Below are 13,902 nucleotides of genomic sequence, written 5' to 3'. Positions count from 1 at the left end.
CAGAGAAGGTATTTTGAGTCAGACTTCTTCGTGGAGAGCAAGATAAATCGTATCCTGTACTTTTGTTTTGCTTGTTTTCAATTCAACATAGAAAGGTTAAAGAGGTAGGAGGCCTACTATTAAATTATTAAAAACAACAACAACAACAACAACAGCCATATTTTGAAACATTATCCACTCTGTATTTCCCCCAAACTTTAAAAGTTTTTACATATCTTTAGAAATGACATAATTAAAGTAGATCTAATCTTATTTCCCTTGAATAAGACAAATAAATGGGGGCAATAAAGATCCAGTGTACTGTGTAAACATCTAATCAATGATCCACTGGTTAGGCCAAATCTGTGCTGGAAATGGAAAAGTAAGGAGAGAGCCGGATAAGAATAATGTGCATCATTATTTTGGCTTTGGAAGAAAAAGATAAGCCCAGTGAAAGGACATTCAAGCAAATGAGAACAGAGATGAATGTGTTGAGGTGAGAAAAAGAAGTAAAGAGTAAAGAGGGGAGAAGAAGAAAGAGAGGGCTCATTAATAAACAGGGAAGAAAAATCACGTTGATTCATCAGTTAGCTATCTGTAATATAGAAAAATTTGAATTCATGTTGTCATGCATTAAAATTCATTTGAATAAAAGTGGAAAGCCTGCTGCAAAGTCACAATGCAAAACAGAAGAAGGTTTTAAAGTGTATGTTTTGATCACCTCCCGAGCAGGAAAGAGAACATTCATGTGTTCAGTTGGCCCTCATGCAGGAACGTGGAGCCTTTGCTAAGAAAACTCGGAAGCACCCTGTATCTCATGCAGGGACACTTTTACAGGAGAGGGATGCAAAAGAAAGTTTGCCTTGGAAGTCACCTTTGGCCTGTCAACCACTCATCTAAATTGCATTTTTTATATTTATAGGTAGATTTAATTTTGTCTCTAGACACTAACAATATCTCTAATCAATGGTACAGGCAACCAAGAATACCTTATATTTTTATTATGAACACACTTTCCACACATAGAAATAGCTATCTATCTATCTATCTATCATCTGTATATAACATAGTTTTATGTTTGATGATCAAACATTAACAAATATTAAAATTGTGCCACATTTCCTTTAGAACATTTTCTAATTACAGATTTATTTAAATCTGTAATTAAAATCCCACACCATCCCTCTGTCTGTCCTCCCCTGCTTCTCAGAAAGATAATTTTTTTCCTCCTAGTGTTCCATCTATTAATATATTTGTAGGCTACTATAAAATATATACTATTCTATAGTGTTTTATTGTTTTCACATTTTAAATATATGATATCTTACTGTAAGTATCAGTTTACAATTTGCTTTTTTCTCTTGGTATTACTTTTTTGTTTGGAGGTTTACTCCAAAATTGCTGATAGTTTTAGATCTAGCTAATTCACTTAAACAGATACATAGTATTCCATTAAATTAAAAATAAAGTGTATTTATCTTTTTTTTTTTTTCAACGTTTTTTTATTTATTTTTGGGACAGAGACAGACAGAGCATGAACGGGGGAGGGGCAGAGAGAGAGGGAGACACAGAATCGGAAACAGGCTCCAGGCTCCGAGCCATCAGCCCAGAGCCTGACGCGGGGCTCGAACTCACGGACCGCGAGATCGTGACCTGGCTGAAGTCGGACGCTTAACCGACTGCGCCACCCAGGCGCCCCTAAAGTGTATTTATCTTAATGAGAGATAGTAAAATTGTTCCCAATGCATGTTTTTGCTCGTGCAAACTGGGGCAAAATAAGTATCTGAAATATCTCCTTGAATATATGTGTGAAGTTGTTCTAGGACTGATTGATACAAATGAAAATGCTAGTAAAAGGTTGGATACTGCTTTAATTTTGCATTCAGATCTTCACACTTAGTTCTTTAATTAATCAGAGATTTATTTTTTTGTTTGATATAAGACATCTATTTGACTTATCAGTTTCCATACGTAGCTAATTATCAGAGAATCCTCTGTTGAAGCTTTCCCCTTGAATTTGTAATAGCACTTCTATATATGCAGATGCCCATGTACATCTGATTCTTGTTTCTTTCCTCTCTGTAATGAGTCTGTCTGTCTACACCAATGCCAATATCGAATGATTTTAATTATTTTAACGCAGTGGTGCTCAATCAGGGCAATTTTCCCAGAAGGGGACATGTGGCAAAGTCTGCAGACACTTTTGATTGTCACAACTGCGGAAGTAGAAGCCAAGGATCCTACTAAACATCCTGCAATGCACAGAACAGTTCCTCACAACAAGGAACGATCTGGTCCAAATGCCAGTAGTACTAATGTTAAGAAACTCTGAAGTGACTACATAAGTTGAGAGATTTAATCGCTTCTCGGCCTTTTGGCTAAGATCAAGTGTAGTATCTGTTCTTATCAGTTTAATAAGTTGAGAGATTTGTCATCATATTTACTTGAAAATTTAAGTACCACCTACCCCACTGCCTCTTAACCTTTTGTTTTTCCCCCAGAAGTACACTGGATGTGTTTTTTTTTTTTTTAATTCATTTTTATGGATTTTAGAATTAGTTTCTCAAGAAAAACCCTTTTCAGATTTTAATCAGTTTGTGTTTAGCTAATCGATTACTATGACAACAATTGACAGTTTTATTATATTGATTCTTCCTATTTAGTACAGTATAGATCTATGCTTCTTTTGGTCTCTTTAAAGGTCCTTTAATTAAAATTTATATTTTTACTCTGAAAGATCATTTATATTTTTGTTGGATATATTACAGGATTAACACCTGATTTCCTTTTGCTGCAATTTTAGAAATTACGTGTTGTTTGCTACTGCTATATAGGCATGTTATTAATTTTATATATTGGTATTTTATAATATATCACATATTAATAGCACCTGGCTGGCTCAGTCAGTGGAGCATGTGGCTCTTGATCTCAAGGTTATGAGTTCAAGACCCACTTTGGGCGTAGACATTACTTAAAAAAAAAACCTTCAATAACCTTGCTGAAATTTTCTAGTCTATCTAAATATTTTTGTGTAGATTTCCCTACATTTTCTTTGTAGACATTCATCTATCACCTGAGAATAATGAGGCGTTTTTACTTTCTTCCAACATCATATGTTGTATTTATTTTCTTGTTCTGTGTTAGTGCTGTGTCCCTCATGACCATGTGATGACAGAGGTGATGGTTGACGTCGATCTTAAAGAGAGACATTTTCTGTAGGATTTTAGTAGGTACACTTCCCAGCTTCAGTAAATGTCCTTTAATCTCAAAGTGCCATAGAATATTCAATATGAACTTTAAAAATAGTTTAATTGTGTTCAATTAAGATATTACACTTGATTCTCTATCTCACGTGCACAGAACTGAGTTAATCATACTCCTCAGTCCCTAATGAATGGATGCTCTTAAATTCAGATCATGCAAGGCACCTCTAGTGTTTCATGTATTTTTTTTTCTTTTTGTGCTTCATCACCTTTGCACACTCCCACCTAGATGTCCACTACATTTTGAACAATCTATGCTACTCTGTTTTATGTATGTGTGTGTGTGTATATGTATATATATATATATATATATATACATATGTGTGTGTGTAGTAAATTGCATGTGTTGTACTTACATAGTCATCCCATTCAGTTTCTTATTTACTTTACTAATATTTTTGAGATACCGTTATATTGCTCTTTGAAAATGTAGTTCATTACTTATTTTTTTAACTTTATTTTTTATTTTTTTAAATTTACATCCAAATTAGCCTATAGTGAAGCAATGATTTCAGGAGTAGATTCCTTAGTGCCCCTTACTCATTTAGCCCATCCCCCTTCCCACAATCCCTCCAGCAACCCTCAGTTTGTTCTCCATATTTATGAGTCTCTTCTGTTTTGTCCCCCTCCCTGTTTTTATATTATTTTTGTTTCCCTTCCCTTATGTTCATCTGTTTTGTCTCTTAAAGTCCTCATATAAGTGAAGTCATATGATTTTTGTCTTTCTCTGACTAATTTCACTTAGCATAATTCCCTCCAGTTCCATCCACGTAGTTGCAGATGGCAAGATTTCATTCTTTTTGATTGCCAAGTAATACTCCATTGTATGTATACACCACATTTTCTTTATCCATTCATCCATCGATGGACATTTGGGCTTTTTCCATACTTTGGCTATTGTTGATAGTGCTGCTATAAACATGGGGGTGCATGTGTCCCTTCAAAACAGCACACCTCTATCCCTTGGATAAATGCCTGGTAGTGCAATTGCCGGGCAGTAGGGTAGTTCTATTTTTAGTTTTTTTGAGGAACCTCCATACTGTTTTCCAGAGTGGCTGCACCAGCTTGCAAATATCCAATGGAATAAAGACAGTCTCTTCAGCAAGTGCTGCTGGGGAAACTGGACAGCGACATGCAGAAGAATGAAACTGGACCACTTTCTTACACCATACACAAAAATAAAGTCAAAATGGATGAAAGACCTCAATGTAAGACAGAAAGCCATCAACATCCTCAAGGAGAAAGCAGGCAAAACCTCTTTGATCTTGCCCGCACCAACTTCTTACTCAACACATCTCTGGAGGCAAGGGAAACAAAAGCAAAAATGAACTACTGGGACCTCATCAAAATAAAAAGCTTCTGCACTGTGAAGGAAACAATCAGCAAAACTAAAAGGCAACCGACAGAATGGGAGAAGATATTTGCAAATAACATATCAGATAAAGGGTTAGTATCCAAAATCTACAAAGAACTTATCAAAGTCAACACCCAAAAAACAAATAATCCAGTGAAGAAATGGGCAAAAGACATGAATAGACACTTCTCCAAAGAAGACATTCAGATGGCCAACCAACACATGAAGAAATGCTCACTATCACTCATCATCAGGGAAATACAAATCAAAACCACAATAAGATACCACCTTACACCTGTCAGAATGGCTAACATTAACAACTCAGGCAACAACAGATGTTGGCGAGGATGTGGAGAAAGAGGATCTCTTTTGTAATTCATTACTTATGATTGCTAAATAGTAATTCATCTCTGACGTATGTGATGGTTAATTTTAAGTGTTGACTTGGCTGCATAATGGTGATCAGTTGTTTAGTCAAACATTAGGGTGAATGTTTGCTATAAGGGTGTTTTGTAGATGTGACTAACATTTAAAAGCAGTTGGCTTTATCTATGACAAAGGAGCTAAGAATATATGATAAAAGAATATATAATGGGGAAAAGACAGTCTTCAAAAAATGGTGCTGGGAAAACTGGCCAGCTCCATGCAAAAGAATGAAACTGAAGCACTTTCTTATACCATTTTCAAAAATAAACTCAAAATGCATGGACACCTAAATATGAGACCTGAAATCATACAGCTCCTTGAAGAAAGCATAGGTAGTAATCTCTTCGACATTGGTCTCAGCAACATTTTTTAGATATGTCTCCTCAGACAAGGGAAACAAAAGCAAAATAAACTATTGGGACTACACCAAAATAAAAAGCTTTGCCACAGCAAAGGAAACCATCAACAAACGAAAAGGCAAACTACTAAATGGGAGAGGATATTTGCAAATAATATACCTAATAAGAGGTTAATAGCCAAAATATATAAAGAACTTAATCCAACACACATGTACAAAACAAATAATCTGATTAATAGTGAGAAGAGGACTTGAATAGACATTTTTCCAAATAAGACATGCCGATGGCTAATAGACATTTTCATGTCTATTAGTTCAATAGCACTAATCCTCAGGGAAATGCAAATTAAAACTACTATGAGGTATCACCTCACACCTGTCAGAATGGATAGTATCAAAAAGAGAAGAAATAGGTAGGTGTTGGTAAGGATGTGGAGAAAAAGGAACCCTTGTGCACTGTTGGTGGGAATGTAAATTGGTACAGTCTCTGTGGAAAACAGTATGGTGCTTCCTTAAAATTTTTTTTAATTAAAAATTTTTTTTAAATTAAAAGAAAATTTAAATTAATTAAATTTAAATTAAATTTTAAATTAAAAAATTTTTAAAAAGTAGGTTCCACTACTGGGTATTTACCCAAAGAAAACAAACATACTAATTTGAAAAGATATATTTACCTCTATGTTTATTGCAGTATTATTTATAATCACCAAGATATGGCAGCAATCCAAGTGTCCATTCATAGACTAATAGATAAAGAATATGTGGCACATATGTATATGCAATTGAATATTATTCAGCCGTAAAAAAGAATGAGATCTTGCCTTTCATTACAACATGAATGGACTTAGAGGGTATTATTCTAAGTGAAATAGGTCAGACAAAGACAGACTCCAAATAATTTGACTACTGTGTGGAATCTAAAAAAAAAAAAAAAAAGGAATAAACAAACAAAAAGCAGAAACAAAAAAATACACAGAAGAAATATATGGCTGCCAGAGAGGAGGGGAGTGGGGAATGGGCGAAATGGATGAAGAGGAGTGGGAGGTACAGGCTTCCAGTTTTGAAATAAATAAGTCAAGGGAATAAGAAGTGTAGCACAGGGAATACAGTCGGTGGTAGTGTAATAGTGGTGCACGGGGACAGATGGTAGCTCCACTTGTGCTGAGCATAGCATAACATGTAGGCTTGTCAAATCGTTATGTTGTACTCCTGAAACTAACATACTTCAATAAGATAAAATAAAACAAGATAAAATAAGATAAGATAAAAGAAAATAAGATAAAATAAAATCAGCTGGCTTCAAGTAAAGCAGATTAGCCTCTAAAATGTGGATGTAGGTAGGCCTCATGCAATCAATTACAGAGCAAAGATCAAGTTTTGCCAAAGAAGAAAGAAAAGAAAGGATTATGCCTCCAGACTTCAATACAGAAATTCTGCCTGAGTTTCCAGCAGGCTCAACTCTCACCTGAATCTCCGTGCTGCTGGCTTGCCCCATGGCTATAGGCTTTGCTCTCCACACAATCATATGAAATAATTCTGCAAAATCTTTCTCTCTCTCTTCTAAAACCATAGCTGCAAGTCTCACTTCCATCAGAAATACTTGACACTACATGTTTCTCCATGCCCACAAAAACATGTAAATTATTGAATTACAAATTTTTTACTTGTTTTAGTATTGAGCAAAGATTTGTAATTCCATTTCAATATATTAAAAATACAGTCTAATTGATTTTTACATTTTTCCTCAAATCTGATTGTTTATATATTTTGTAAAATTAATTCATTTCATATAATTTTATGCACCTACTTATGTGTATTTCATACCTTTTCAACATGGTAAAAATGTCTGTTAATTTTGTCATTATATCTAGGTCACAGTCAGGATTTATTTTCATCTCTCTTTTTTAAAATCATGCTTGTCAGAAGCTTATTTATCTTGTTTTTTTAGGAACCAACAATTTGTTTTCTTTTCAATCTTTATTTTTTCTTCCCTTATTTTTCATTATGTTTTTCATCCATTTCTGCTGCTTCTTCTTCTTTTCTTTGTCTGCTTCTTGATTTGGGTTTACTCGTTTCTACTTCTCACCTGTTAAATTGAAGAATTACTTTCTTTGCTTCTAAACATATTTGTTTTCTGCTTAGGGTAGTTAGAACTATAGATTTTCTTTTACAACCTGTTTTTTTTTTTTTAAACAATCCATTCATTTTTAACCTGTAGGATTTTCATCATGATTCTGTGATTCATTTATAAGCATTTTCGCATTGTGTTTAGGATTAAAAAAAAAAAATTATATAAGTACCATGGATATTTACAAAATATACTTTAAATTTAGATACTGAATTGTGATATTGAAAGTTTCTGTCATTTTTAGTGAGATTTTCACTGGAGTAAACCATATGTGCAAAATTTGTATAAATCTGCAAGCAAAAATCATAACAGGATTGCAGGATTTAAAAAATATGTAGCAGTAAATATATGACAGCAATAGTATAAAGACCAAGAGAAGAGGAATGGAAGTATATTTTTGTTTATTGTACCCATATGGGAACTTACAAAGTAGAGTTTAGACTCCGATAAATCAAGATATGTAAACCCTAAAACATGACTAAAATAATAAAACTAATAAGAAATAAGTTGATATTAGATGTAATTGACTAATAAGTAAAAAAAGAGATATAATGAAAACATAAAGTAATCTTCAATTAATCCAAAAAAGGAAAAAAAGAAAATGTGGAATAAGTAACAAATGAGACATAGAGAAAAAAAGCAAGACAGTAGTTCAAAACATGACCTTACTAATAACCACATTAAATGTAAACATTTAGGGGTATCTGGGTGGCTCAGTTGGTTAGGTGTCTGACTTCAGCTCAGATCATAATCTCATGGTTCATGAGTTCAAGCCCTGCATCGGGTTTTGTGCTGATAGCTCAGAGCCTGGAGCCTGCTTCAGGTTCTACCTCCCCCTCTCTCTGCCCCTCCCCTGCTCACACTCTATATCTCTCTCTCTCAAAAATAAACATTAAAAAAATAAAATAAATAAAATAAAATAAATGTAAGCATCCAATCAATTAAAAAGTAGAGATTGTTAGATTGGATAGCATATCAAAATCCTAATATACGCTGCCTGCAAGGAACAGACTTTAAATATAAAGAAGCACATAGGTTGAAAGTAAGAGGATGGGAAAAGATATACCAAACTAACACTAATCAAAAGAAAACAGGAACAGGGCGACTGGGTGGCTCAGTTGGTTAAGTGTCCAACTCTTGATTTTGGCTCATATCATGATCTTGCAGTTCATGAGTTTGAGCATCAGATCAGGCTCTGTGCTGAGCATGGAACCTACTTGGGATTCTCTCTCCTCTCTCTCTGCCCCTTCCTTGCTCACTCTGTCTCTCTCCCAAAATAAATAAATAAACTTGAAAAGAAAAAAAAAAAAAGAAAAGAAAAGAAAAAAAAGAAAACAGGAGTATTGATTTTAGTTTCAGAGCAAAGAATGGTTCCATAAATACATAGGGTTACTTCATAATAATAAAATCTCCATGACGATGATATGCCTATCCTAAACTTTTTAAAAATGTGTATTTATTTATTTTGATAGAGAGAGAGAGAGAGAGAGAGAGAGCGCGCGCATGTGCATGCTAATTGGGGAGGGGCAGAGGGAGAGGGAGAGAGAGAATCCCAAGCAGGCTCTGCACGGTTATCTCAGAGCCCCACAAAGTTCTCAATCCCTGGAACCATGAGATCATGACCCAAGCTGAAATCAAGACACATATTCGACTGAGCCACCCAGGTGCCCCTGCCTATCCTAAACTTGTATGAACCTGATATTAGAGTTTCAAACTATAGGAAGACAAATTGATAGACTTGCAAAGACCAATAGACAAAAATTGCCCAAATAATCAATGCATAGCTGAATAAATTTCCAAAATTTTCAGGAGTTTCACATCAAGATATGTGACATCCCTGGCATTGTGGAAGTTCTTCTCCATAATGCCTTTTCTTTAAGACCACTTTTCTGACTTCTAATTGCATAGATAAGTTTTATCTTCTGTTAAAATTACTATAAATCCATTAATATGATCTTGTGTGTTCTTCTGCTTTCAAGTGAAAATTCTATTTGTGAGATTATCCATGTATGTATAATTGACATTGTTAAGTCTTCTTTTTGCTTTATACTATTCCATTGAATTATTATACCTAAATGTATTTACAGATTCTTCTTTTGATTGATGTTAGAATTGTTTTCTCTGGGGGCAATGTTGGAATTTGTTCTCATGAGCTATCTCAAACTTGACTTTTGACAAATATATGCATTCATTTGTCTTGAGTGTATAACTAAGATTAGGACAGCTGTATCATAGGGTATGTGGCTATGAATCTTAAGTAAATATATCAAAACGTTTATCGAGGTGGTTGTGACAATTAATACTTACATAGCTTCTGTCCTCAGCAATATTGAACATGAGGGGCATGAGTAGGGTGAATCAACTAGGGAAGAAAATTGAAGACAGTGCTCATTTTCATGGAGTTCTGTACTGTGGCTTCTTGCATGAACCTAAGAGGGTTACTCCTTAAGATTTAGATACCTAGAGTACCAAATTTATGGAGGCACTTACTTTCAGATTTGTGCAAAACTCTGCACTTGGTCAAATTTAAGAGTAAGCACCTTCTGAAATTTTGCACCCAAGATGTTTCACTCACCACACTCCACTCTCAACCCAATAGAGTCATTCTTTGTTATTTCTTCAGTGGATGTGTGGTGCCATTACACTGTGGGTTTTATTTACATTTCTCTGATGATTAATGATGTTGAGTACATAGTACATTTTCATAAGTTTACTGATCATTTTGGTGTCCTCTTTTGTGAATTGTCTGTTCAAGTCTTTTGTCCAATTTTAATTGGATTAGCTATGCTTCCTGTTATTAATTATTTGAAGTTCTTTTTATATATTCTGCCTGCATCCTTTGTTTGGTTTTTCTATTGCAAATATCTTCTCCTACTCTGACTTTCCTTTTTACTCTTGAATGGTTTCTTCTAATAAATACAATTCCTTAATTTTAATGGAGTTTAATTTATTAATAGTTTTCCCTTTGGGTTACTGCTTTTCTGTCCTACCCCAAGGCTACTAATTTATTCTATGTTTTCTTTTAAGAGGCTTATGGTTTTGCCTTTTACATTTAGATGTACAATACACTTGGAATTGATGTTAGAGCTTAATGTGAGATCAAGGTCAACGTTTTTTTTTAAATGTATGAATATCAGTTAACTCAACATTGTTTATTAAAATTATCATCCTCTCCCTAATCTACTGTAGTGTCATCTTGACTCATATTGAATGAACTTGACTATGATCTTTCTATTCTGTTCCATTGATCTATTTCTAAAAACTCTTACCTTAATTTCCATAACCTTATAATTAGTCTTGCTTTCTGGTTTTGCAATTTCTCTAGCTCTATTCTTCTTCAAGATTGTTTTGGATATTGTCCCTTTCATATCCATATAAACTTTAGAATCACTATGTAAACTACCCTTATCCAAAAATTTTGATATTCTGATTGGAAGTGCATTGAATCTATAGATTCAATGTGGGGAAAGTTGATTTCTATGCAGTAGCAATTATTCCATCCCATGAACATAAGACTCTATTTAATCCTTCTTCAATTTTTTCAATATGTTTTATGGATATTCAGAGCAGGAATCTCAAGATTTTTTTCGTTAGAATTATTATTAGGTATTTGATGTTTTTTATTCTATCATAAAATGTGTCATTATTAACATTTTAGTTCCTTTTTATTTGTTACTGGTGTATAGAAATAAAAGTGATGTTTTATAATGGCCTTATATCAAGCAACCTTACTAAATTTACTCACTAATTTTTATATTTTGTATATTTTGAAAATTACATAAATAATTGTGTCAACTGTAAACAAAATTTCTGTTACTACCTTCCATTCCTTATGCTTTGAATTGCTTTTTTTTTTTTTTGGTTTTGCCTATTGCACTATTGAAGCACAAGTACCTTCAAGAGTGATGGTAGGGGCTTCCATTTTGACTCTCAATCTCTGGGGGAAGCTTTTAAGATTTCATCATTAAGTATATTTGCTACAGATTCCTTTTTAGATACTGTTTTCCAGATAATGGAATTTACGGGGTAAATCATAGATTACTAGGAGGATTTTGTTGTTACTGCCATCAGTAGGTGTTGAATTTTCTCAAATGTTTCTATTGAGATTGTTTTGTCATTTTCCTCCTTACTCTATCAGGATGGTGCAAAACTTAATTGATTATCAAAGGTTAAACAACACATACATGATCACTTGGAATAAAGTCAAGCTTGTATGATGTGTTACTGTGTGCATATGTGTGCATAATTTTCATTATTGTAATATCTTTGTGAGATTTTTGAACGGAATTATGCCAGCTTTATGAAACTGTTTGAAAAGTGATTCTTTTTATTTAATATTCTCAGAAAGAGTATATGTCAGTAGGTTTCATGCTCTTTCTTACATATTTTTACAAATTCACAGGGGAAAATGCTTGTCTTAGAAATTTCTTGTAAGCAATTTATAGTGCTCACATTCAACTTTATTAATAGTTATATGGTTTGCAACCTAAAAATTTCTCTTGGTGTTAATTTGGGTAAATTGTGTTTTTTTTCTCCAAGAAATTTACCAACTTTAAGTTTTCCATTTTATTTGCATAAATTTGATTATAACTCTTTTCTGTTCTCTTTCTCTTCCTCCTCCTTCTTGTATTTGTAAAACCTATGATGATATCTCTTTTACTATTCCGGATATTAGTAACTTTTTCTTGAAAGTCTTTTCACAAAACTTAATTTGATTGTATTCAATTTCTCTGTTGTATATTTGTTTTTGATTCCACTACTGTGCCTTATTTCTATTATTTCCTTATTTTAATTTAATTTGGAGTTAATTTACTCTTCTTTCCTTATCTTCTTGAAATAGAGGTTATTGGTTTTTGAGGATTTTTTTCTAAGTATATTCAATTATGGTTATTTCTCCTGTAGACTTAAGAGACTTAAGTTTATCACACATGTTTTAATAGGGTGTATTTTTATTATTATTTAGTTCAAAATATTTTCTAATTTTCAGTGTGATTCCTTGGATCCCTGGCTTATTTGGAGATAATCTTATTTTCCAAAGAGCGGAATTTGCTTTTTATTATTGATTTATAGCTTGATTCCACTGTGAACAGAAAATTTACTCTGAATACAATTATTTCTTTGAAATTTGCTAAGCTTGCTTTAAAGCCCCGTATATGACTACTTGTGATAAATGTCCTATGTCCAATTAAAAAACAATGCATTTTGTTATCATTCGGGGTAGAGATCTGTGTCTATTAATTCAGGTTTGTAAATGTTGCCGTTTTGATTGCCCATATCCTTGCTGTTTTTTGGTTGATTTGTTCTGACAGCTATTGAGTAAGATGTATTAATATCTCCCACTGCAAATGAATATTTTTCTATTTCTCACTTTAGTCTTTCATTTTTACTATATATATTTCAAAACAATATTATTAGACACATAAAATTTTTAAATATTTATATTACCTGGATAGATTAACCCTTTGGTTATGTAATTTCCTTCATTTTCTCTGATAATACTTTTGTCTTAGAGTCTAATTTATTAATATATTTAAGTCAACTTTTTTTTAAGTTTATTTTTTATTTTTTTTTTTATTTTTTTAAATTTTTTTTTTTCAACGTTTTTTATTTATTTTTGGGACAGAGAGAGACAGAGCATGAACGGGGGAGGGGCAGAGAGAGAGGGAGACACAGAATCGGAAACAGGCTCCAGGCTCCGAGCCATCAGCCCAGAGCCTGACGCGGGCTCGAACTCACAGACCGCGAGATCGTGACCTGGCTGAAGTCGGACGCTTAACCCACTGCGCCACCCAGGCGCCCCGAGTTTATTTATTTTTGAGCGAGAAGTAGGGAGGCAAAAGCAGAGAGATTGGGAATCCCAAGGAAGCTCCACGCCCAGCACGGAGCCCAGAACGGAGCTGGATCGCACAACCATGAGATCATGACCTCAGCCAAAATCAAGAATCGGATGCTTAACCTTCTGAGCCACCCAGATACCCCTGAGCCAATGTGCTTTAAATTCGTGTTTAACTGGCATATTGTTTTTCATCCATTAACTTGCAGTTTTTTTGTGCTCTCACATTTAAAAAGTGTGTCTTGTAAGCACGTTTTTTCCTTTAGTCCAATTTTATGATTTTTTCTTTTAAAGAGTATTTGAACCATTTCTGTTTCTTTCTCTTTTCTTTTCTTCTCTTTTCTTTTCTTCCCTGTGTTTGGACCATTTAAAGCACCATAATTAGCAGTTATATTTTGTTGTACAGCCACTACATTATTTCTTTCCATTTTTTTGTTGCTCTTGTTTTATACTTCGTTTCCTTCTCGTCTGTTGTACTTTTTTTGTTGAATATCAGATATCACATATGGTCATTTTTTTCCATGTATGATAAATTTACAAGTTTCTGCAGGGTCTATCTTT

At 33.6% G+C, this 13,902-nt stretch overlaps 1 pseudogene; it reads left to right on the top strand.

Annotated features, from left to right (window-relative positions):
* Positions 1–2,337: 2,337 nt before the first annotated feature.
* Positions 2,338–2,451, top strand: LOC125910585 (uncharacterized; annotated as a pseudogene).
* Positions 2,452–13,902: the final 11,451 nt, after the last annotated feature.

The sequence above is a fragment of the Panthera uncia genome (assembly GCF_023721935.1).
Source record: "Panthera uncia isolate 11264 chromosome B3 unlocalized genomic scaffold, Puncia_PCG_1.0 HiC_scaffold_1, whole genome shotgun sequence".
NCBI lineage: Eukaryota > Metazoa > Chordata > Mammalia > Carnivora > Felidae > Panthera > Panthera uncia.
The sequence above is the reverse complement of the archived record's forward strand: the minus strand, read 5'-3'. Positions and strand labels throughout refer to the sequence as shown.